This window comes from Tamandua tetradactyla, chromosome X (assembly GCF_023851605.1).
Source record: "Tamandua tetradactyla isolate mTamTet1 chromosome X, mTamTet1.pri, whole genome shotgun sequence".
NCBI classification, from domain to species: domain Eukaryota; kingdom Metazoa; phylum Chordata; class Mammalia; order Pilosa; family Myrmecophagidae; genus Tamandua; species Tamandua tetradactyla.
Genome location: NC_135353.1, coordinates 110818348 through 110844075, shown reverse-complemented (window position 1 = coordinate 110844075; position 25728 = coordinate 110818348). Strand labels below are relative to the sequence as shown.

General features: G+C 36.4%; 1 pseudogene; it reads left to right on the top strand.

Moving 5' to 3' along the window:
- Positions 1-21100: 21100 nt before the first annotated feature.
- LOC143672006 (small integral membrane protein 14 pseudogene) lies at positions 21101-21400 on the top strand (annotated as a pseudogene).
- Positions 21401-25728: the final 4328 nt, after the last annotated feature.

Here is a 25728-nt window from a genome sequence, read left to right as displayed (position 1 = left end):
CCAGCTCTTGCTTCACAAACCTGGGAAGATGGGGTCTGGCCCTGAAAAGGCTTTTTTTCAATTTCTTAACAGCTTATTAAATAGAACTGTGGGTATTCTCAGGCTCCAGCACTGCCCCAGGCAAGGGCATAATTAAGGCATGTCTGAGAGACAAAGTCATAAGTCATATGGACCAGTCTCTAAAGGATGTACATTCCCTAAGTAAAAGAGGGTGGGTTCCAGCTAAATTTGAGGCTATCCTTCAGGGAATTAAAGCCCCAGGGGTAGGAAAATGGAAGCAGTCAAAGACCACTTATTACTTCAGCTCCTGTCTCAACCATGCCCTTCGCAGGGAATAGCTACTGAAATTGAAGGCATTGCAATAGTTTACACTGGTGGAAAGCTGAGGGTATGTGAGCCAAATGCTGAGCAGAATAGGCAAACACAGAGTTTAGAGGCTTCATAGGAAAGTTTGACAACCTGGTGGGACTCAATCTCAATGCATCATGATAATGCCAACTCTCTCTTCCTGATCATGGGTTGGTTTGTTATGGGAAAGTCTGACTGGATTTGATCATATCTGAGGAGAAATTCCTGAAAAATACAGGCTTAACACAGGCAGGACAAAAAAAAGAAAGACAAGAGCTGAAAAATTCTGATCAGTTAATCAAAATCTACGCTAGAAATCTAGAATAAGTTGAAATGCATTCTAAGGAACAGATAGAGAATAAAGCCATCCAACAAGAAAACCTCAGGTAGAAAACTGAAACAACTCTTGGAATAAACTAAATAAAGAAATCAAATGCCTAGATGCCAGCAAAAAATAATGAGTCATACCAGAAAAATCAAAGCTATGGCTCAGTCAAAAGAAAAAACCAACAGTACAAATGAAATACAGGAGTTGAAACAACAAATTCAGGATGTTTGAACAGACATGCACAATCTCATCAAAAATCAAATCAATGTGTTCAAGGAGGATATAAAGAAAATATTAAATGAACATGAAGAACTCAAAAGTTTGAAAAAATAAATCACAGAACTTATAAGAATGAAAGGCACAACAGAAGAGATGAAAAAATAAACAATGAAGACCTACAACCTTTGATGAGGCAAAGAAAGAATAAATGAACTAAAAGACAGGACATCTGAAATCCAACACACAAAAACAAAATATAAAGAAAAGAATTGAAAAATATAAACAGGATCTCAGGGCTTTGAATGACAAAATGAAGCACATGAATATATGTGTTATGGGTACCCCCAAATAAGAAGAGAAGGGTAAAGGAACTTAAAGATTTATGGAGGAAAGAACCACTGAACATTTTCCATCTCTTATGCAAAACATGAAATTATAGATCCAAGAAGTGCAGCATACCCCAACCAGAATAGATCCAAATAGACCTACTCCAAGACATTTACCAATCAGATTGTCAAATGTCAAAGACGAAGAGAGGATCTTGAAAGCAGCAAGAGAAAAGCAATCCACTACATACAAAGGAAACTCAATAAGACTACATGTGGATTTCTCTGCAGAAACCATGGAGGCAAGAAGGCAGTGGTATGATATATTTAAGATTCTGAAGGACAAAAACGGCTAACCAAGAATTCTAAACTACAAAAACTGTTCTTCAAAAATGAGGGAGAAGGCATCAATGTTTGGCTCAGTGGCAGAATTCTCACTTGCCATGCTGGAGACCTGGGTTTGGTTTCTGGTGCCTACCCATTCAAAAAAAAATGAGGGGAAGATTAAAACATTTTCAGAAAGTCACTGAGAGAATTTGCCACTAAGGGACAAGCTCTACAAGGAATACTAATGGGAACACTGCAGGCACATAAGAAAAGACAGGAGAGAAATGGAGAAAAGTGTAGAAATGAAGACTATCAGTAAAGGTTAAAGGAGAAAAAAATAAATATGACATACAAAATCCAAAAGAGGAAATGGTAGAAAAAGAGTGCTGTCATTATAGTAATGACATTAAATGTGAATAGAATACGTCTCCTGTCAAAAGACATATACTGGCAGAATGCATTGAAAAACAGGACCCATCTATATGCTGTCTACAGGCGACTCACTTTTGACCCAAAGATAACAATAAATTGGAAGTGAAAGGTTAGAAAAAGATATTTCATTGATACAACAATCAGAAAAGAACTATGCTAATATATGAAAAATTAGACATCATATGTGGAACAATTAGCAGGGACAAATGGGCGGACAATGGTGGTGTAGTGGCAGAGTTCTCGCTTGCAATGCCAGAATCCCGAGTTCATTTCCTGGTTCCTGCACATGAAAAAAAAGCATATAAAAAAAGACAAAGAAGGACACGATATTTTAATATAAGGGTCAGTTCAACAAGCAGAGACACAGTCGCAAATGTTTATGCACTGAGCCAAATTGCTCCAAAATACATGAGGGAACAATGATATCCATGAAGGGAAAAGTAGCCAGTGCTACCATGATAGTTGAAGACTTCAGTTCCCCACTCCCATCAATGGATAGAACATCTAGAAATAAGATCAATGAGGAAACATAGATTTTGAATGATGCGAGAAATGAACTAGACTTAAAATATATTTATGGAACACTAAACCCCACAACAACCAGATACACATTTTTTTTCAAGTGATCATGGATCATTCTCAAAGACAGACCATACGCTGCACCAAAAGCAAGATGCAATAACTGTAAAAAGTTTGAAATTTTATAAAACACTTCCTCAGACCATAACAGAATGAAGTTAGAAATCAAAAACAGGCAGAGAGACAGAAATTTCACAATATAGAGAAGATAAACAACACAGTCTTAAATAGCCAGTGGGTCAAGCAAAAAATTACAAGAGATATAAATAAATATCTCAAGGCAAGTGAAAAAGAAAGCAGAAAATATAAAAAAAATAAGATGCAGCAAAGGCAGTGTTGAGAGGGAAAATTGAAAAGTTAAAGGAGCAACAATCGAAGAATTAACTGTTCACTGGAAGAATTAGAGAAAAACTGCAAACTAAACCCTAAGAAAACAAAAAGGAAAGAAATAGTGAAGATTAGAGCAGAAATAAGTGGAATTGAGTACATGAAAACAATAGAGAAAATCATAAAACCATGAATTGGTTCTTTGAGAAAATCAATAAAGTAAACAGATCCTTATGTAGGCTGACAAAAAAGAGAGAAAATGCAAATAAATAAAATAAGAAATGGGAGGTGGTATGATTGCGAGTTCATTTCTCACATCATTCAAAATCTCTGTTTCCTCATTGATCTTATTTCTAGATGTTCTATCCATTGATGGGAGTGGGGAACTGAAGTACTGATGTCACAGAAATAAAGCAGATAAAGAGAGGATATTATTAGCAACAATATGCTAAAAAACTAGGCAACATAGATGAAATGGAAAACTTTCTAGAAAGGCATGAACAAACAACATTGACTCAAGAAGAAATAGATGACCTCAACAAGCCCATCATGAATATAGAGATTGAATCAGTCATCAAGAAACTCTCCAAAAAGAAAAGTCCAGGACCAGATGACTTCACATGTGAATTCTACATAGTATTTAAAAAAGAGTTAGTACCAATCCTGCACAAAACCTTAAAAAAATGAAAAGGGAGAAACCTACCAAACTCATTTTTTTATTAATTAAGGAAAAAAAGAAATTAACCCAACATTTAGAAATCATACCATTCTACATATGCAATCAGTAATTCTTAACATCATCACATAGATGCATGATCATCCTTTCTTAGTACATTTGCATCGGTTTAGAAGAACTAGTAACACAACCGAAAAAGATATAGAATGTTAATATAGAGAAAAAAATAAAAGTAATAATAGTAAGAACAAAACAAAGCAAAACAAAACAAAACAAAACAAAACAAAACAAAAACCTATAGCTCGAATGCAGCTTCATTCAGTGTTTTAACATGATTACTTTATAATTAGGTATTATTGTGCTGTCCATTTTTGAGTTTTTGTATCTAGTCCTGTTGCACAGTCTGTATCCCATCAGCTCCAATTACCCATTATCTTACCCTGTTTCTAACTCCTGCTGAACTCTGTTACCAATGACATATTCCAAGTTTATTCTCGAATGTCGATTCACATCATTGGGACCATACAGTATTTGTCTTTTAGTTTTTGGCTAGGCTCACTCAGCATAATGTTCTCTAGGTCCATCCATGTTATTACATGCTTCATAAGTTTATCCTGCCTTAAAGCTGCATAATATTCCATCGTATGTATATACCACAGTTTGTCTAGCCACTCGTCTGTTGATGGACATTTTGGCTGTTTCCATCTCTTTGCAATTGTAAATAACGCTGCTATAAACATTGGTGTGCAAATGTCCATTTGAGTTTTTGCCCTTAATTCCTTTGAGTATATTCCCAGCAATGGTATTGCTGGGTCGTATGGCAATTCTATATTCAGCTTTTTGAGGAACCGCCAAACTGCCTTCCACAGTGGTTGCACCATTTGACATTCCCACCAACAGTGGATAAGTGTGCCTCTTTCACCGCATCCTCTCCAGCACTTGTCATTTTCTGTTTTGTTGATAATGGCCATTCTGGTGGGTGTGAGATGATATCTCATTGTGGTTTTGATTTGCATTTCTCTAATGGCCAGGGACATTGAGCATCTCTTCATGTGCCTTTTGGCCATTTATATTTCCTCCTCTGAGAGGTGTCTGTTCAAGTCTTTTTCCCATTTTGTAATTAGGTTGGCTGTCTTTTTGTTGTTGAGTTGAACAATCTCTTTATAAATTCTGGATACTAGACCTTTATCTGATATGTCGAATCCAAATATTGTTTCCCATTGTGTAGGCTGTCTTTCTACTTTCTTGATGAAGTTCTTTGATGCACAAAAGTGTTTAATTTTGAGGAGTTCCCATTTATTTATTTCCTTCTTCAGTGCTCTTGCTTTAGGTTTAAGGTCCATAAAACTGCCTCCAATTGTAAGATTCATAAGATATCTCCCTACATTTTCCTCTAACTGTTTTATGGTCTTAGACCTAATGTTTAGATCTTTGATCCATTTTGAGTTAACTTTTGTGTAGGGTGTGAGATATGGGTCTTCTTTCATTCTTTTGCATATGGATATCCAGTTCTCTAGGCACCATTTATTGAAGAGACTGTTCTGTCCCAGGTGACTTGGCTTGACTGCCTTATCAAAGATCAAATGTCCATAGATGAGAGGGTCTATATCTGAGCACTCTATTCGATTCCATTGGTCGATATATCTATCTTTATGCCAATACCATGCTGGTTTGACCACTGTGGCTTCATAATATGCCTTCAAGTCAGGCAGTGCAAGACCTCCAGCTTCGTTTTTTTCCCTCAAGATGTTTTTAGCAATTCGGGGCACCCTGCCCTTCCAGATAAATTTGCTTATTGGTTTTTCTATTTCTGAAAAATAAGTTGTTGGGATTTTGATTGGTATTGCATTGAATTTGTAAATCAATTTAGGTAGGATTGACATCTTAACTATATTTAGTCTTCCAATCCATGAACACGGTATGCCCTTCCATCTATTTAGGTCTTCTGTGATTTCTTTTAGCAGTTTTTTGTAGTTTGCTTTATATAGGTTTTTTGTCTCTTTAGTTAAATTTATTCCTAAGTATTTTATTCTTTTAGTTTCAATTGTAAATGGGATTCATTTCTTGATTTCCCCCTCTGCTTGTTCATTGCTAGTGTATAGAAATGCTACAGATTTTTGAATATTGATCTTGTAACCTGCTACTTTGCTGTACTCATTTATTAGCTCTAGTAGTTTTGTTGTGGATTTTTCCGGGTTTTCGATGTATAGTATCATATCATCTGCAAACAGTGATAGTTTTACTTCTTCCTTTCCAATTTTGATTCCTTGTATTTCTTTTTCTTGTCTAATTGCTCTGGCTAGAACCTCCAACACAATGTTGAATAATAGTGGTGATAGTGGACATCCTTGTCTTGTTCCTGATTTTAGAGGGAAAGTTTTCAATTTTTCCCCATTGAGGATGATATTAGCTGTGGGTTTTTCATATATTCCCTCTATCATTTTAAGGAAGTTCCCTTGTATTCCTATTCTTTGAAGTGTTTTCAACAGGAAAGGATGTTGAATCTTGTCAAATGCCTTCTCTGCATCAATTGAGATGATCATGTGATTTTTCTGCTTTGATTTGTTGATATGGTGTATTACATTAATTGATTTTCTTATGTTGAACCATCCTTGCATACCTGGGATGAATCCTACTTGGTCATGATGTATAATTCTTTTAATGTGTTGTTGGATACGATTTGCTAGAATTTTATTGAAGATTTTTACATCTATATTCATTAGAGAGATTGGCCTGTAGTTTTCTTTTTTTGTAATATCTTTGCCTGGTTTTGGTATGAGGGTGATGTTGGCTTCATAGAATGAATTCGGTAGTTTTCCCTCCGCTTCGATTTTTTTGAAGAGTTTGAGGAGAGTTGGTACTAATTCTTTCTGGAATGTTTGATAGAATTCAGATGTGAAGACGTCTGGTACTGGACTTTTCTTTTTAGGAAGCTTTTGAATGACTAATTCAATTTCTTTACTTGTGATTGGTTTGTTGAGGTCATCTATATCTTCTTGAGTCAAAGTTGGTTGTTCATGTCTTTCCAGGAACCCGTCCATTTCCTCTAAATTGTTGTATTTATTAGCATAAAGTTGTGCACAGTATCCTGTTATTACCTCCTTTATTTCTGTGAGGTCAGTAGTTATGTCTCCTCTTCCATTTCTGATCTTATTTATTTGCATCCTCTCTCTTCTTCTTTTTGTCAATCTTGCTAAGGGCCCATCAATCTTATTGATTTTCTCATAGAACCAACTTCTGGCCTTATTGATTTTCTCTATTGTTTTCATGTTTTCAATTTCATTTATTTCTGCTGTAATCTTTGTTATTTCTTTCCTTTTGCTTGCTTTTGGATTAGTTTGATGTTCTTTCTCCAGTTCTTCCAAGTGGACAGTTAATTCCTGCATTTTTGCCTTTTCTTCTTTTCTGATATAGGCATTTAGGGCAATAAATTTCCCTCTTAACACTGCCTTTGCTGCGTCCCATAAGTTTTGATATGTTGTGTTTTCATTTTCATTCACCTCGAGGTATTTGCTAATTTCTCTAGCAATTTCTTCTTTGACCCACTCGTTGTTTAGGAGTGTGTTGTTGAGCCTCCACGTATTTGTGAATTTTCTGGCACTCTGCCTATTATTGATTTCCAACTTCATTCCTTTATGATCCGAGAAAGTGTTGTGTATGATTTCAATCTTTTTAAATTTGTTAAGACTTGCTTTGTGACCCAGCATATGGTCTATCTTTGAGAATGATCCATGAGTACTTGAGAAAAAGGTGTATCCTGCTGTTGTGGGATGTAATGCCCTATAAATGTCTGTTACATCTAGCTCATTTATAGTAATATTCAGATTCTCTATTTCTTTATTGATCCTCTGTCTAGATGTTCTGTCCATTGATGAGAGTGGTGAATTGAAGTCTCCAACGATTATGGTATATGAGTCTATTTCCCTTTTCAGTGTTTGCAGTGTATTCCTCACGTATTTTGGGGCATTCTGGTTCGGTGCGTAAATATTTATGATTGTTGTGTCTTCTTGTTTAATTGTTCCTTTTATTAGTATATAGTGTCCTTCTTTGTCTCTTTTAACTGTTTTACATTTGATGTCTAACTTGTTGGATATTAGTATAGCCACTCCTGCTCTTTTCTGGTTGTTATTTGCATGAAATATCTTTTCCCAACCTTTCACTTTCAACCTATGTTTATCTTTGGGTCTAAGATGTGTTTCCTGTAGATAGCATATAGAAGGATCCTGTTTTTTAATCCATTCTGCCAATCTATGTCTTTTGATTGGGGAATTCAGTCCATTAATATTTATTGTTATTACTTTTTGGATAATATTTTCCTCTAACATTTTGCCTTTTGTAGTATATATATCATATCTGATTTTCCTTCTTTCTACACTCTTCTCCATACCTCTCTCTTCTGTCTTTTTGTATCTGACTCTAGTGCTCCCTTTAGTATTTCTTGCAGAGCTGGTCTCTTTGTCACAAATTCTCTCAGTGACTTTTTGTCTGAGAATGTTTTAATTTCTCCCTCATTTTTGAAGGATAATTTTTCTGGATATAGGAGTCTTGGTTGGCAGTTTTTCTCTTTTAGTAATTTAAATATATCATCCCACTGTCTTCTAGCTTCCATGGTTTCTGCTGAGAAATCTACACATAGTCTTATTGGGTTTCCCTTGTATGTGATGGATTGTTTTTCTCTTGCTGCTTTCAAGATCCTCTCTTTCTCTTTGACCTCTGACATTCTAACTAGTAAGTGTCTTGGAGAACGCCGATTTGGGTCTAACCTCTTTGGGGTGCGCTGCACTTCTTGGATCTGTAATTTTAGGTCTTTCATAAGAGTTGGGAAATTTTCAGTGATAATTTCTTCCATTAGTTTTTCTCCTCCTTTTCCCTTCTCTTCTCCTTCTGGGATACCCACAACACGTATATTTGTGCAGTTCATATTGTCCTTGAGTTCCCTGAAACCCTGTTCAAATTTTTCCATTCTTTTCCCTATAGTTTCTGTTTCTTTTTGGAATTCAGATGTTCCATCCTCCAAATCGTTAATTCTATCTTCTGTCTCTTTAAATCTATCATTGTAGGTATCCATTGTTTTTTTCATTTTTTCTACTTTATCCTCACTTCCATAAGTTCTGTGATTTGTTTTTTCAGTTTTTCTATTTCTTCTTTATGTTCAGCCCATGTCTTCTTCATGTCCTCCCTCAATTTATCGATTTCATTTTTGAAGAGGTTTTCCATTTCTGTTCGTATATTCAGCATTAGTTGTCTCAGCTCTTTTATCTCATTTAAACTATTGGTTTGTTCCTCTGACTGGGCCATATTCTCAATCATCTGAGCATGGACCATTATCTTCTGCTGCTGGCGTCTGGGCATTTAGTCAGATTTCCCTGGGTGTCAGACCCAACAAGGTTGTAAGATTTTTCTGTGAAATCTCTGGGTTCTGTTTTTCTTATCCTGCCCGGTAGGTGGTGCTCGTGGCACACGTTTGTCTCACGTGTTTGGAAGGGATCCCCTCGGTCACCGATCTCTGCGGCCTGGGGATTTCCGATCCAATTCTCTCCGTTGGTTTGGGGGGCCGCACATGGTGGGGGCGTCAGCCGCCACGGCTTGAGGGGGCCCTGTGGCTGGTCACCGGCCACAGCGGGCCCGGGGAATTCCTCACCGGACCAGGAAGTCGCCCGCGGGGAAAGGGCTTCGGTCACTGGCCGCCGCGGCCTGTGGAATTCCCCACCGGACCAGGAAGCCGCCGCGGGGGAGGGCCACCGCGGCTTGGGTAGCCCTCTGATCCAAAACTCGTAGCCGGACCAGGAAGCCGCCCGCAAAAGATGGGCGCCGGCCGCCTTGGCTTGGGAAACTTGCCTCTCCGAGACTCTCAACCGGCCCGGGAAGGAGGGAGGGAAGAGCTCCGGCCGCCACCACTGCTGCTGCTCAGGAAATCGCGCGCCGCTCGGGGATCTCACCGCAGCCGAGTCTCGCAGTCAGACTAGCCAGTCCAGACTGGGGTATGCTGTGTGTCCATTCCCTGCCGTTGCCCCGGGAGCTGTTCTGCACTGTTTCAGTTCACCTAGTAGTTGCTTTGGAGGAGGAACTAAGATGCACGTACCTTTCTAAGCCGCCATCTTGGCCCCGCCTCCTCAACACAAGTATTCTTAACATATGATCATTCTGTTCTACATATATAATCAGTAATTCACAATATCATCACATAGTTGCATATTCATCATCATGATCATTCTTAGAATATTTGCATCAATTCAGAAAAAGAAATAAAAAGACAATAGAAAAAAATTCATATATACCGTACTCCTTACCCTTCCCTTTCTTGATCACTAGCATTTAATCTTAATTTAACATTTGTTTCCTCTACTATTTATTTTTATTCCATATGTTTTACACATCTGTAGATAAGTTAGATAAAAGGAGCATCAGACACAAGGCTTTCACAATCACACAATCACATTGTGAACGCTATATCATTATACAATCACCTTCAAGAAACATGGTTACTGGAACACAGCTCTACATTTTCAGGCAGTTTCCTCCAGCCTCTCCATTACATCTTGACTAACAAGATGATATCTATTTAATGCATAAGACTAACCTCTAGGATAACCTCTCGACTCTGTTTGGAATCTCTCAGCCACTGACATTTTATTTTGTCTCATTTTGCTCTTCCCCCTTTTGGTTGAAAAGGTTTTCTCAATCCCTTGAAGCTGAGTCTCAGCTCATTCTGGGATTTCTGTCCCATGCTTCCAGGAAGGTCCACACCCCTGGGAGTCATATCCCATGCAGACAGAGGGAGGGCAGTGAGTTTGGTGGTTGTGTTGGCTGGAGAGAGAAGCCACATCTGAGCAACAAAAGAGGTTCTCTTGGGGGTGACTCTTAGGCCTAATTTTAAGTAAGCTTGACCTATCCTTTTTGGGGTTAAGTTCATATGAAAATACCCCAAGATTGGGGGCTCAGCCTATTGCTTTGGTTGTCCCCACTGCTTGTGAGAAGATCAGGAATTCTCCACTTGGGGAAGTTGAATTTTCCCCCTTTCTCACTATTCACCCAAGGGGGCTTTGTAAATACTTTTTGCTCAATGTTCAAATCACTCTGGGATTTATTGGGGCACCACTCTGGACAAACCTACAACATCTTATGCCCCACTCAAGGTTCCATGAGTACATGAAATCTTGAATACAGCATGAGACATTGTTGGTTTGTCCAGATTAGTATGATGCCCTGGTATATCCCAGAGTAATTTGGGCAGTGAATAAAGAAGTTTTTGCAAGGTCCCCTTGGGGCACTGGGGAGAAAGGAGGAAGTGTTGAACGACCCCATTTGGAGAATTCCTGGTGTTCTCGCAAATGGTGGAGACAACCAAGTCAACAGGCAGAGCCCTCAATCTTTGAATTCACCCCTGTGGGACTTATTCATGAAAAGGATAGGTTTTCTTAAAATTAGGCCTAAGAGTCACCCCCAGAGAACCTCTTTTGTTGCTCAGATGTGACCTTTCTCTCTAAGCCAAGATGGCAATTGAGCCCATCCCCCACATGGGACATGACCCTCGTGGGTGAAAATCTCCCTGGCATGTGGGATAGAAATTCTAGGATAAGCCAAGACCTGGCATCAAGAGATTGAGAGAGTCTTCTAGACCAAAAAGGGAAGAGAGAAATGAGACAAAATAAAGTTTTGGTGGCTGAGATATTTAAAACTGAGCCCAGAGGCTAGCCTGGGGTTACTCTTACGCATTATATAGATATCCTCTTTGATATTTTGGTGCATTAGAGTGGCTAGAGGGAAGTACCTGAAACTGTTGAGCTGTGTTCCAGTAGCCTTGATTCTTGGAGACAGTTGTATAATGGTATGGCTTTTACAATGTGATTACATGAAGGTGTACACCTTGTGTCTGATGATCCTTTCATCTACAGTATGGACAGAAGAGCACAAAATATGGATGGAGAATGAACAAATAATAGGAGGGACAAAGGTTAAAATAAATTTGGTATATGGAAATACTAATGGTCAAAGAGAGGGAGGGGTAAGTAGTACAGTATTATGAGTTTTTTCCTTTTTCTTTTAATTTCTTTTTCTGGAGTGATGCAGATGTTCTAAAAAATGATCATGGTGATGAAAGCACAACTATGTGATGATGTTGTGTGCCACTGATTGTAAACCATGTAAGGAAAGTCTGTATGTTAAGATTTATCAATAAAAAGATTTTTTTCAAAAAAGAGGGTAAGCTAAGCTACTGAAGTAGGTAGGTGTGGCTTAATGAGCTAGAAATTTTAGATCATTAATATTCATTTGACCTTAGTAGGCTGCCAACGCTTGGGAATACTTGGTTTAGCACAACTACACGATTTCTGTGTGTGCACACTCAGTCGTTATTGGAAAATATGAGGCTTTACATGAGCTCCTGAAAGCACTGTGATTTCTATAATTAACAATGAAAAAATAATTTTGACAAAAGGTCTTTGGAGTTTATTTTAATAAGCCAATCACTTCAATACATTGTTTTGAAGAAAAAATATATTAAGTGAAAAAAGCAAATGCACAAATATATGGAGAAGATGTTTTCAAGTATATTATAATAGATAAAAATAAAAAGATACATATACATGCACATGTAGGCTTGTATATGTATAGAACATCTGGAAGACTAAGAAACTAGAAATAGTGGTTGCTTCTAAGAATGGATAGGATGGGGGAGAATGGAGAAAAGGGTGGGATGGAGACCTACTTTTCACTCTATTCTATTGTACCTTTTAAACTTCTTAACCATGTACATATTACTTATTCACTAGAAAAAAAGAAAGTTATAAATACGTGGGAAAAATTAAAACAATAAAAGATGTATCTTAAAATTATTTCTAGAATCATTATATTGATATTTCTTTTAGTCTCCAATATCTAGGAGCAGCCAGAAGGAAAAATCTAAAATTGTGAAACATAACCCATACCAAACACTGAAATCTGTCCTACAGCTAATTGTTACAATGTGCTTTGAAATTTATTGCTTTTTGTATATATGTTACTCTTCACAATAAAAAATTAAAATATATTTTTTAAAAAGAGAGTTGGAGTAGCTATACTAATTATTTTAGTTTGCTGGAGCTGACAAAACACAATATACCAGAAATGGTATATTTTTACAATGGGGATTTGTTAACTTAATTTGCAATTGTGAAGCCAAGAAAATGTTTAAATGAAGGCATCCACAGGCAATGCTGTCTCCTCAAATGTCAGCTACCAGCAATATGGTACTTTTCTGTGAAATTGCAAGGGCCTTGCAATGCCGGGCCTTCTCTTTGGGGTTTCATTGCTTTCAGCTTCTGATTACTTATCTCTCAGCTTCAGTGTTTTTCGTAGAATTTCATCTCTTATACAGACTCAAGTAAGAGAACTAAGATCTATCTGCAGCATAGCTCAACTAAAATAGCTTAATCAAAAGGACACACCCACCCACAATAAGACTACACCCACAGAAATGAATTAGCTTTAAGAACATGATCTTTACTGGAGTACCTACAGCTTCAAGCCATCACACTAATTTCAGATAAAATAGACTTTAGGTTAAAAAAATTATGAGGGACAAAAGCAGTCATTATATGCTGTTTAAAGTGTCAACTCAACAAGAAATCATAAAATTATAATTATATAAGGACCTTAGCTGTAGAGCCCCCAAAATGCATGAGGCAAACACCGACTTATATGAAAGGAGAAATTAACTACTCTACATTAATAGTAGGAGACTTTAATGCATCACTTTCAATAATTGATAAAAAATCTAGATAGAAGATCAATAAGGAATTACATGACTTGAATTATACTCTAAACTAGCTATACCTAGGCATATATAGAACACTTCTTCCACCAACAACAGAATACACAGTATTCTTGAGGGCACATGGACCATTCCTCAGGATAGACCATATCTTAGATCATAAAACAGATACCAGTAAATACAAAAATATTGAAATAATACAATGTCTTTTCTCTGACCACAGTGGAGTGAATCTAGAAATAAATAACAGAAGGATAAATGGAAAACTTACAAATATGTGGGAATGAAACAATGTATTATTAGTTAGAAAATATCTAGAGATAAAAAATGAATTTACTACCTACAAAAATTTATGGGATGCATCAAAGGCAGTGCTGAGAAAGAAAAGTGTAGTTCTAAATGCTTACATTAAAAAAGAGAGAAGATGTTAATCAGAGACCTAACTTCAAAACTGGAAGAACTAGAGAAAGATCAAACTAAACCCAAAGTGAGTAGGAGGAAGGAAATAACAAAAGTTAAAGCAGGTATAAATGAAATAGAGAACAAAAATTAATAGAGAGAATCAAGAAAACCAAAAGTTGGTTCTTTGAAAAGATTGATGAAATTGATAAACCTTTAGCTAGACTGATGAATTTAAAAAAAGAGTGGACACATCAAAAATCAGAAATGGGTGAAATTATTAGTGACCACCCTGAAAGATAAAGGACTATAAGAGGATGTTATGAACAGCTGTACACCAGAAAGTTAGATAAACTGGATGACTGTACAAAATCTTAGAAACAAACTGCCTACATTAACTCAAGAAGAAATAAAAGATCTCAACAAGCCAATTACTAGTAAAGAGATTGAATCAGTAATCATAAATCTCCCAACAAGGAAAATCCCAGGACCAGATGGTTTCACAGGGAAATTTTGACTAACATTTCAAGAATGCGTAACACCAATTCTGTTTAAACTCTTCAAAAAAATTGAAGAATGAACAAGTCTGACTCCTTCCACAAGGCCAATATCACCCTAATATCAAAGCCAGACCAAGATACTACCAGAAAAGAAAATTACAGACCAATTTATCTAATGAATATAGATGCAAAACTCCTCAACAAAATAGTACTGATCCAAAACCAAAAGTACATCAAAAGAGTTATACAAGATGATCAAGTGTGATTTATCCCTGTTGAGCCAAAGGTGGTGCAACATAATAAATCAATAATGTAATAAAACACATTAACAGTATCAAGGAAAAGAAAAATACATGATCATCTCAATTGGTGTAGAAAGGCATTGTACAAAATCTAGCACCCTTTATTAATAAAAAAAAGCCTATGAAAACTAAGAATAGAAGGAAATTGCCTCAACATGATAAAGGGCATATGTGTAAAACCCAAATTTAACATCCTACTTAATGATGAAACACTGAATGATTGCTTCTAAGATCAGAAAGAAGACAAGAATGTGCACTGTCACCACTGTTGTTATTTGACATTTTACTGGAAGCTTCTGCCGGAGCAATTAGACAAGAAAAAGAAATAAAAGACATCCAAATTGGAATGTAAGAAGCAAAACTTTCCCTACTTGCAAGTGATATGATCCCATATACAGAAAATCTTGAAAACTTCATAACAAACCTCTTAGAGATAATAAATGAATTCAGCAAAGTGGAGGGGTTAATGCTCATCTATCAGTAGTGTTTCTATACACTAGTAATGAACAATTAGAATAGGAAATGAAGAAGAAATTCCATTTACAATAGCAACTAAAAGAATAAAATATCTAGCAACAAAGCTAGATATCGTTGTAAAGCACTATTACAAAGAAATCCACAAAACATTCCTAAAAGAAACCAAAGAATATCTAAATAAATGCACGGACATTCTGCATTCATGAATTGGAAGAATAAATATTGTTGAGATGTCACTTCTACCCAGAGACGTTTATAGATTCAACACAATCTCAATGTAAATCCCAACAACTTCCTTTGTAGAAATGGAAAAAGCAATCCTGACCTTTATATGGAAAGGTGGGGAGCCCTAAATAGCTAAAGACAATTTGAAAAAGAACCAAAAAATTTGAGGACTCACTCTTCCCAATCTTAATATTTATTACAAAGACAAAAGACAGTATGTTTTTTCCCAGGATGGCAGAGTAGGGAGCTCTAGGATTCAGTTTATTCCCCAGAGCAGCTAGTAGATAGCCAGGAGCTGTGTGAGAGAACTCTTTTGGGGCACTCCAAAGACCAAAAAAATGCCATATACTAGGGATGAGCAGAAGGAAGAGACTGACAAATTGTGATGAAGGGCTGTGAGTAGATCTCTCCATGATTTGGAAGCTGGTCTCCAACTATTTTCATTTGCTAGCTGCTGGAATGCAATATACCAGAAACTGAATGGCTTTTAAAAGGGGGAATTTATTAAGTTGTAAATTTACAGTTCTATGGCTATTTAAAGAATGTCTATAGAAATGTCCAATGTAAGGCATCCAGAGAAAGATACCTTTGTTCATGAAGGCCAATGACATTCAGCATTTCTCTCTCAGCTTGAAGGGCACATGACAAACATGATGGCTTAGAAAGCTAACAAATGTTAGCTTTCTCTCCAGGCCTCTTGCTTCATGAAGCTCCCTGGGAGGCATTTTCCTTCATTTCCAAAGGTCACTGGTTGGTGGACTCTGTGATTCTCTTGTCCTTCTGTCGTGGTTCTGCAGCTCTCTCCTCAATCTCAAAAGGAACTCTCTCTGAAATGTTCCCTCTTTTATAGGATTCCAGTACACTGATCAAGACCCACACAGAATGGGTCTAATCAAGTTTAATACCCACACTTGATTGAGTCACGTCTCCGTGGAAATAACCTAATCAAGTTTCCAACCTATAGTGCTGAATATGGATTAGAAGAAATTGTTGCTCTCACAAAATTGATTAGGATTAAAACATGGCTATTCTAGGGTACATAAATCCTTTCAAACTGGCACACCATCCCTCACTGGCATGGCAGGCTACCGTGGGAGCCACTCCATGGCTGGAAATAGAAGTTGTCTTTCCCAGGAATGAGGGGGGTGACTTAAGCACAGATTGTGACTTATAATTAGCAAATTTAGACTACTGGGTACCAGCTCCAAGCACAACTAAATTTATAATCCACCCAGGACAGAAAGCACCTAACAGGTTCTGTCTCAACCCTGTTCCTGGTGGGAGAGGAAGCAGAGCAGATTAGGAGACACAGTAATTTCTCAGGGCTGTGGAAATCAGTTTGTTGAAGGATGGCTCTTCCCCAAAGAAAGGGGGAGACAAGACAGGGCATCAACTGTGGCTCTTGATTAGTGAATTTGGAGTATAGGGCTCCAGATATGAGAACGGCTTCAGTTTTAAGCAGCCTAATATGGAAAGCAGAGGGAAGCCTCCCTTTCAAACCTATCCCTAGCAGGGAATGAAGCAGATCTAACTGAGAGAAAGAGTAATTTCTTGGGTTGGTGAAGAGAAATTTGCTGAGGGGCAGCTCTTTCCTGAGAGAAGGTGGGAAAGGGCCAAGAACCAACTCCAGTCATTGATCAGTGAATTCGGAGTATTGGATTCCAGCTCTGAGAGAACAGTTACAGATTTAACCAGACTAGGGAAGAACATAATTGGCAGCCTCTGTTTTAACTGTGCCAATGGTAAGGACAGAAGTGGGGCTGATTGAGAGGCACATTAAATTCTAGGTGTGACAGGATGCAGGTTGGTGAAGAGTGGCTCTTCCCCAAATAAAATGGGGGCAAGGCTCAGTGAAAATGTAGTTTTTATTCAGGGAATTCAGATCCCAGGGTCTGGATTCTGAGTAACAATTTCAACCTGTCCTGGCTAAAAGTGACTGGCAGTCTTTGTCTTATCCACACACCCAGCAGAAGTGGAAATAGGGTTGATTGAGAGAAACTAACTTCTCAGGGCAGTGGAAAACAGGGTGCTGAAGGGCAGCTTGTCTAAAAAAAAGAGGGGAGTAAGGCCCAGCACATTTTGCAGCTGTTGATTAGAAACTTCATATTCAGGGGTCTGGCATCTGAGCAACAGTTTCAACCCACCCTGGCCAAAAGTGGTTGGCAACCTCTGTCTCAGCCAAGCACCAGATAGGGGCTGAGTCAACTGAGAATTAAAGGCACAGTACCACCTTAGGACCACAGGGAAGAATTGACCGAAGAGTGCCATCCACTGGGCAAGACAATAAAGCACTGAATCACAGAGACATCATTGAGAAGATTGGCATATGTCTAGGTCTCCTCCCTAAGTCACTTTGGAACTGAACTAAATTCAATTCGTGGGTTCTGGACCTGTTTTGACTGGGAAAAAATGACTTGGGCAGGTACTATTTTGGGGGGGGAACTTCCTCCCAGAAGCAGCACTCCAAGTAAAAGTAGCCAGAAAGAATGAAAGGAGTGTTAAAAACATATAGAGGCAAATAAAAAACAAGTAAAACAGATCAATGTTCCCAGAGGAGGAAGGAAAAGAGAGATTTTTCCTCAGAGTGAAACATTTGCACAAATAGTGCAATCTCAGAAAATTGTATCATATATTCAGGGCAAGAATCAGATTAATAAGAACTGAAAAATTCTGATGAGATATTGAAAAGATGTAAATAAGTTGAAACAAGTGTCAAAGAAGAGCTATAGCACAAAGCTAATCAACAAGAAAGCCTTAGGCAAGAGAAATAAACTGATCTCAAGAATGAACTCATCAAGGAACTCAGATGCCTAGGCACCAACACAAAATCACAATCCATACTAAGAAACAGGAAGATATTGTCTGGTCAAAGTAAAAAACTAAAACTTCAGATCAGATACGGGAATTTTAAAAACTATTTAATGATGTTCAAACAAATCTCCTAAATCATTTCAAGTTGATGAAGGAAAATGTGGCAAAAAAGATAAGATATAAAGAAGAAAAAGGGTGAGCATTAAAAAGAATTTGAAAGCATGCAAAAAATTAACAGAAATTATAGAAATGAAGGACACACTAGAAGAGGTAAAAATACAAAGGAGACATACAACAAAAGATTTGAAGAGACAGAAGAAAGGATTAGCAAACCATAGGACAGGACATAAGTTTTACAAACAAAAGAACACATAGGGAAAATAATTAAAATTTTTGAGCAAGACCTCTGGGACTTGAAAGCACAGAGAGCACAGATATATACATGTCATGGGTGTACTAGACAGGGAAGAGAAAGAGAAAGGGGCAGAAAGAATATTTGAGGAAACAGTGGTTGAAAATTTCCTAACTCATGAAAGACACCAAATAGAAGGCAGAAGTGTCATATATTTAAGAGACTGAAAAAAATGGTCAGCCAAGATTTCTCTATCCAGCAAAACTGTCTTTCAAAAACGAGGGAGAGTTTAACATATTCACAAATAAACAGAACCTGACAGAGTTCATTAACAAGAGTCTTGACCTACAATAATACTAAATAGATTGATACACAATGAAAGAAAAAGACAGTAAAGATAGGTTTGAATGAGAGTGTAGCAATGAAGAATATCAGTAAAGGTAACTAAAAGATAAAAAAGGACACAAAAATAAGATATTACACATAAAATCCAAATGATAAAATGTTTGAAGAAAGTATCGCCTTTGCAGTAATAACATTGAGTGTTAATGGATTTTATCAATGGATAAAAATATGATCCATTTATATGTTGTTTAGAAAGAAACTCACTTTAGATCCAATGAAAAAATAAGTTGAAAGTGAAGGATTAAAAAAATATATTCCATGCACATAATAACCAGAAAAGAGCAGGGGTAATAGCATAGGATAAATTAGACTTTAAATGCAAAATTTTTAAAAGATGACACTATATGTTAATAAAAGGAGCAATCCACCAAGAAGAAATAGCAATCATAAATATATATGCACCTAACCAGGATGCCAAAAAGTACATGAGGCAAATACTGGCAAAATTAAAGAAGAAATAGACATCTCTGCCATGATACTTGAAGTCTTCAATACCTCAATATATAGAACATTTAGACACAGGATCAAATAGGTAAGAGAATTTGAAGAATATGATAAATTAACTAGACCTACCAGACAGTTACAGAACATTGCACCTCACAACAGCAGGATATACATTCTTCTCAGGTGCCCATGGATCATTCTCCAGGATAGACCACATGTTGGTCCACAAAGCAGGTTTCAACGAATTTTAAAAAGAATGAAATTACAAAAAAAAAAAAAACAAAACCACTTTCTCTGATCATAATGGAATGTAGGTGGAAATCAGTAACAGGTGGAAGTCTGGAAAATACACAAACTTTTAGAGGTTAAAGATCCCTCACTTTGAAACAATCAGTGGGTCAAAGTAGAAATCGCAAGAGAAAAAAGTAAATATCTTGAGACAAATGAAAACAAGAATAATCATATCAATCTTTGCTAGATGCAGGGAACGTAGTGCTGAGAGTGCAGTTAGTTACCTTCAATGCCTACATTTATAAAAGAAGATGTAAAATCAAAGACCTAACTGCACACCTGAAGGAACTATACACAGAACAGTAAACTAACCAATGCAAACAGAAAGAAAGAAATAACAAAGATTAGAACAGAAATAAATGAAATTGAGAAGAAAAACAATAGAGAGAATCCATGAAGTTAGAATTTGTGTGTTTTTTTGAGAAAATCAATATAATTGGCATACCTTTAGCTAGACTGACAAAGAAAAAAGAGAAAAATGCAAATAAAAGCAGAAATGAGGGGGGGAACGTTACTAGTGACCCCACAGAAATAAAAAAAAAATCAAAATAGGATACTGTATGCCAACAAACTACAATACTTTGATGAAATGGACAACTGCCTAGCAACACATGAACAACCTACACTGATTTTAGAAGAAATAGAAGACGTCAAATGCTAATCACAAGTAAAGAGATTGAAACAATCACCAAAGTCCTCACAACAAATAAAAGCCCAGGACCGGATGCACACTTTCTTGATGAAAGCACTTTGAAAGATAGGAATTGAAGGAAACTTCCTCAACATAATTAAGGGCATATGTGAAAACCTCACAGCTAGCATCTCACTCAGTGATGGAAGACTGAAAGCTTTCCTTCTCAGGTCTGGAACAAGACAAGGGTGCCCACTGTGATTATTATTTTTTAATATTGTGCTGGAAATTCTAGCTAGAGCAATTCAGCAAGGAAAAGAAATAAAAGGCATCTAAATTGGAAAGGAAGAAGTAAAACTTTCACTACAAGTGGCATGATCTTATATTTAGAAAGTAAAAAAATAACAACAAAGCTGCTAGAGATAATAATTGAGATCAGGAAAGTGGCATCATAGAAGAAAACTATGCAAAAATCAGTAATATTTTTATACACTAGTAAGGAGCATTATGAGAAGGAAATTTTTAAAAATCCATTTACAGTAGCAACTTAAAAGATTCAAAAAGCTAGATATAAATATATGCAAATGATCTATATGCAGAAAACTATGAAACATTGCTAAAATAAATCAAGTACTGCCTTTACAGTAATAAATCAAAGAACACCTAAATAGATGTAAGGGCATCCCATGCTCATGGATTGGAAGACTAAATATAGCTAAGATGTCAATTCTATACAAAGTGATTTACATATTCAATGCAATATCAATCAAAATTCCAACAGCCAACCCATGGAAACTAAAAGAACTAGAACCTGAAATAAATGAAACCCTGAAGAAAAGCATCAGCAGATACTGACCAAGTGCCTTCCCACATGACAGAGGAACCCAAGATGCCATTGGCCCTTCTTCAGAGCAGATTTAAGCAGTCAAGTTCAATCAAGCTGAGTAATCATGGCAGAAGGTGGATTTTATCCCTGTGAATGTGTTTGCTCTCATGGACATGTGATGGGAAGGCTGGTCAATCTGTTAAGGCAGTCTCAGTCCTACTGCACAGACATAGAATGTCTTTAGGAATTACTAGGACCTGCTGATGATAATAACATCACTATTACTATGATATTGATGACCTGGATGGTTATTGCAGTTGATCTTGTTTTACTGAGAGCTCCTAACCTAAGAGGATACAACATAGCTGGAAAGAAAAGTAGTCCTCAGGAAGGACAAGATCCACAGCCCCTCCTGTGTATATGAGAAGTGAGAATAGCTAAACGCCTTGTATGACTGAATGAATGAAGATGGCCAGAGTACTCTTTTTTAAATGCAATTTTATTGAGATGTATTCCCATACATAATCATCCAAAATATGCAATCAATGACTCACAGTATCATCATATGGTTGTGCATTCATCACCACAATCAATTTTAGAATACTTTTATTACTCCAAAAAGAAAAAGAAAAAAAGAACACCCAAAACATCCCATATGCCTTATCCCCCTATGATTTATTTTTGTCTTTTCCTTCTCATCTGCCCATACACTGGATAAAAGAAGTATCAGTCACAAGGTTTTCATAATCACATGGTCTCAATGTAAAGGCTATATGGTTATGCCTTCAAGATTCATGGATATTGGATTACCATTCACAAGTTTCAGATATTTCCTTTTAACTATTCTAATACACTAGTAACTAAAAAGGAACATCTATATAATGCATAAGAATAACCTCAAGAATGACCTCTTGACTCTATTTGAAATAGACCAGAGTACTCTTAACTCCATATAACTGTTTTTCTTTTTGCATGTGCAATATTGGGTGGCATTTTTTTCATGAGTTTCTAGAAATTTCACTTACAAGCTTACTTTTGCTTTCAGTGTTATCACCATTCCTATTTACACTATATTTGAACAAATTATATTTTTAAAAGTTACATAGGGCTTTTTTCATTGTCCTAAATGTAAACTCATTCTATTTGTAATCATGATCATAATTTTTGAGATGATTTCTGGCCTGACAAGGAAATTTGAGATCTCTGTATTTAAATATTTCAAATCATTTTGATAGGTGCAAAATTGCCTTGTTTGCATAAATTATTTATAAAATCATTTGAACTTGTCTGAGATTGTATGAATGAAAATTAGAACCACAATGTATTTACATTTAACTTGATGGTTTATTTGTGGGTGCAAATTTTCTCTTGTTCTTGGGACTGTGGCAATCCTTGAATAGCTGAAATCTGTTTCATCTATTGTAACAGATTTATGTGACTAGGATAGGAGAAGAAATGAAATGATTGTTTACTAAGTTTTTACACCCATTAAAAACTGTCTAATGTTAAGAAAACTTTAAATGAACATGATTGATTGGAAACAAATTCCAACAGCCTATATTTCAGAACTTAAAAAACCAATCATCAAATTTATTTGGAAGAAAAAGAGGCCCTGAATAGCCAAGAACATCTTGAAAAGAAAAACCAAGTTGGAGCTCTCACACTTCCTTACATTAAAGTATTTTACAAAGCTACAGTGATCAAAATATCATGGTACTGGCATAATGATAGATATACTGATTATTAGAATCAAATTGAGAGTTCAATAGTAGACTCTCTCATCTACAGTCAATTGATTTTTGGCAAGGCAGTCAAGTCCACTAAACTGGGACAGAACAGTCTGTTAAAAAAATGGCACTGGGAGAACTGGATATTCATATCCAAAAGAATGAATGGTCCTTTTTTTGATCATTTGACAATTAAGTCAAAATGATCAAAGACCTTAACATAAGGTCTGGGACCATAATACTCCTAGAAGAAAATGTAAGGAAGCATTCTCAAGATCTTATAATCAGAGAAGTTTTCTTAGACCTTACTCCCAAAGCACAAACAATGAAAGAAGAAATAGATAAATTGGATCTTCTCAAATATGAATACTTTTGTACTTCAAAGAGCTTTGTGAAGAAGGTGAAAAAGCAGCTTATTCAATGAGAGAAAATATTTGGAAACCACATAACTGATAAGGGTTTAATATCCAGAATATATAATGAAATCCTATAACACAAAAATAAAAAGATGTACATCCCAACTAAAAATGGGCAAAAAAACCTTGAATAGATGCATTTCCAAAGAGGAAACACAAATAGCTAAAATGTACATATAAAGATGCTCAACATCACAATCTATTAAGGATATGCAAATGAAAGACACAATGAGATATGATTTCACTCTTTCTAAGAATGGCCATTAACAACAACAACAACAAAAAACAACAAGAAACTACACGTGCTGGAGAGAACGTGGAGAAATACGAAAACTTATCCACTGCTGGTGGCTATGTATTATAGTGCAGCCTCTTTGGAAGGCAGTTTACAGTTCCTCAGAAAGCTAAACATAGAACTGCCATATGATCTGGTAATCCTGTAACCAGGTATATACTCAGAAAATACTGACAGCAGGGACACAAACAGACATTTGCACATTTATGTTCATAGCAGCATCATTCAAGATTGCCAAAAGATGGAAACAACCCAGTGTCTGTCAACTGTTGAGTGAATAAACAAATTGTGATGTACATATATGTTGAATATTATTCAGCTCTAAGAAGAAATGAAGTCCTGATGCATGCAACATAACAGATGAATGTTGAGGACATTGTTTTGGGCAAAATAAGTCAGACACAAAGGACAAGCATTGCATGGTCTCACTAATATGAACTAATTATAATAGGAAAACACTGGAAGTAAAATCTAGAGTGTAGGTTACCGGGACATAGGAAGAGAGTAGATAATGGGTAGATGATGCTTAAGATGAACAGAGTGTTAAATAAGTTTAATTGTAAATGTTTAGAAATGAATAGAGGTGATGGTAGCACAATATTCTAAGATTATTTAACAATGCTATGTGTTAGTATGATTGGAAGTAGAAGTCTAGGATCTTGTATTCACTAGAAAGAAAGTTAGAGGATAAAACATGGGACTATATAAAATAGTGATACCTTTGATGGACAATGAATGTGGTTAATTTTACCAATATAATGAAGTTCTTACATGAACTAGACAAAGGTAATTCATTATTCCAAGGTTTATAAAGTGTGGTAATGGGAAAAACACAGCTAAAGCTGACTAAGGGCAATAGTTAGCAGTAATATTATAATGCTCTTTCATCAGTTGTAACAAAGGCATTATGCCAAAGATATTTGCCAATAATAGGGGATCATAATGGATAAAGGATTTTTTTTTATCTTTGAGAATGTTCTCAATTTGATTATGGTGGTGAATGCATAACTCTTTGATTATACCAAAAGCCATTGATTGTACACTTTGGATGGATTGAATGGTGTATGAATAAAATTGCAAAAAAAAAAAAAATTCAGCATGGTCCTGGTACAAAGAAAGACATATAGACCAAGGGAATTTAATTGAGAGCTCAGAAATCATCTTTAAGTTTATGACCAACTGATTTGTGACAAAGAAGCACAAAATTAAGGGGGAACAGTACCTCACACCATATATAAAAAAAAATCAGCTCAAAATGGATCAAAGGCCTAAATGTAAGCACAAGAATTATCATCCCTTATAAGAAATGATAGAAAAGCATCTTCAGGCCATTGTGTTACACAATTTTTTCTTAGACTTAATACCCAAAGCACAAGCAACAAAGAACAAAATAGATAGTGGGACCTCATCTAAACCAAAACTTTTGTTCTTCAACAGCCTTTATTATGAAGGTGAACTGACATCCTATTCAATTGGAGAAAAGCTTTGGAAACCACATATCTGATAAAGTATTAATATTCAGAATGTACAACGAAATCCTACAATTCAAAAATGAAAAGACAAACAACACAATTTTAAAATGGCAAAAGACATGAGTAGACCTCTTCTCCAAAGAAGATATGCAAATGGAAAAAAAGCACACAAAAGCATGCTAAACATCATTAGATATTAGAGAAATGAAAATCAAACCACAATGAGATACCATTTCACAATCACAAGATGGCCACTATTAAAAATCAGAAAGTTACATGTGTTAGAGAAGAAGTGGAGAAATAGGGACACTCATTTATTGCTGGTGGCATTATAAAATGATGCTGATGCTGCACCATTCCTCAGAAGGTTAAATATAGAATGTTAAGTATAGAATTGCAATATGGCCTGACAAGATCACTAATGAGTATATACCTAAAAGAACTGAAGGCAGGAACTAGAACAAATATTTGCACACTAATGTTCATGGCAGCATTATTCACAATTGTCAAATATGGAGGCACCCAAAGTGTCTATCAATTGAAAAGTGGATAAACCAAATGTGGTATACACCTACAATGGAGTATAATATAGCCATAAAAGTAATGAAAATCTGATACATGTGACAACATAGATGAACATAGAAGACATCATAATTAGTGAAATGTCATACACAAAAGGACACATATTTTGTTATCTTAGACAGGAACCAGGAAGTAAGCCAAGCCACTTTCCTTGAATGCATTACCTTCACCAGCACTGTGCCATGACCTGAAACTCACCCCACACCTCATGCACCTGAACCCCATCACCTGCCCACCCCACACTCCAAGCACTGCCCCTG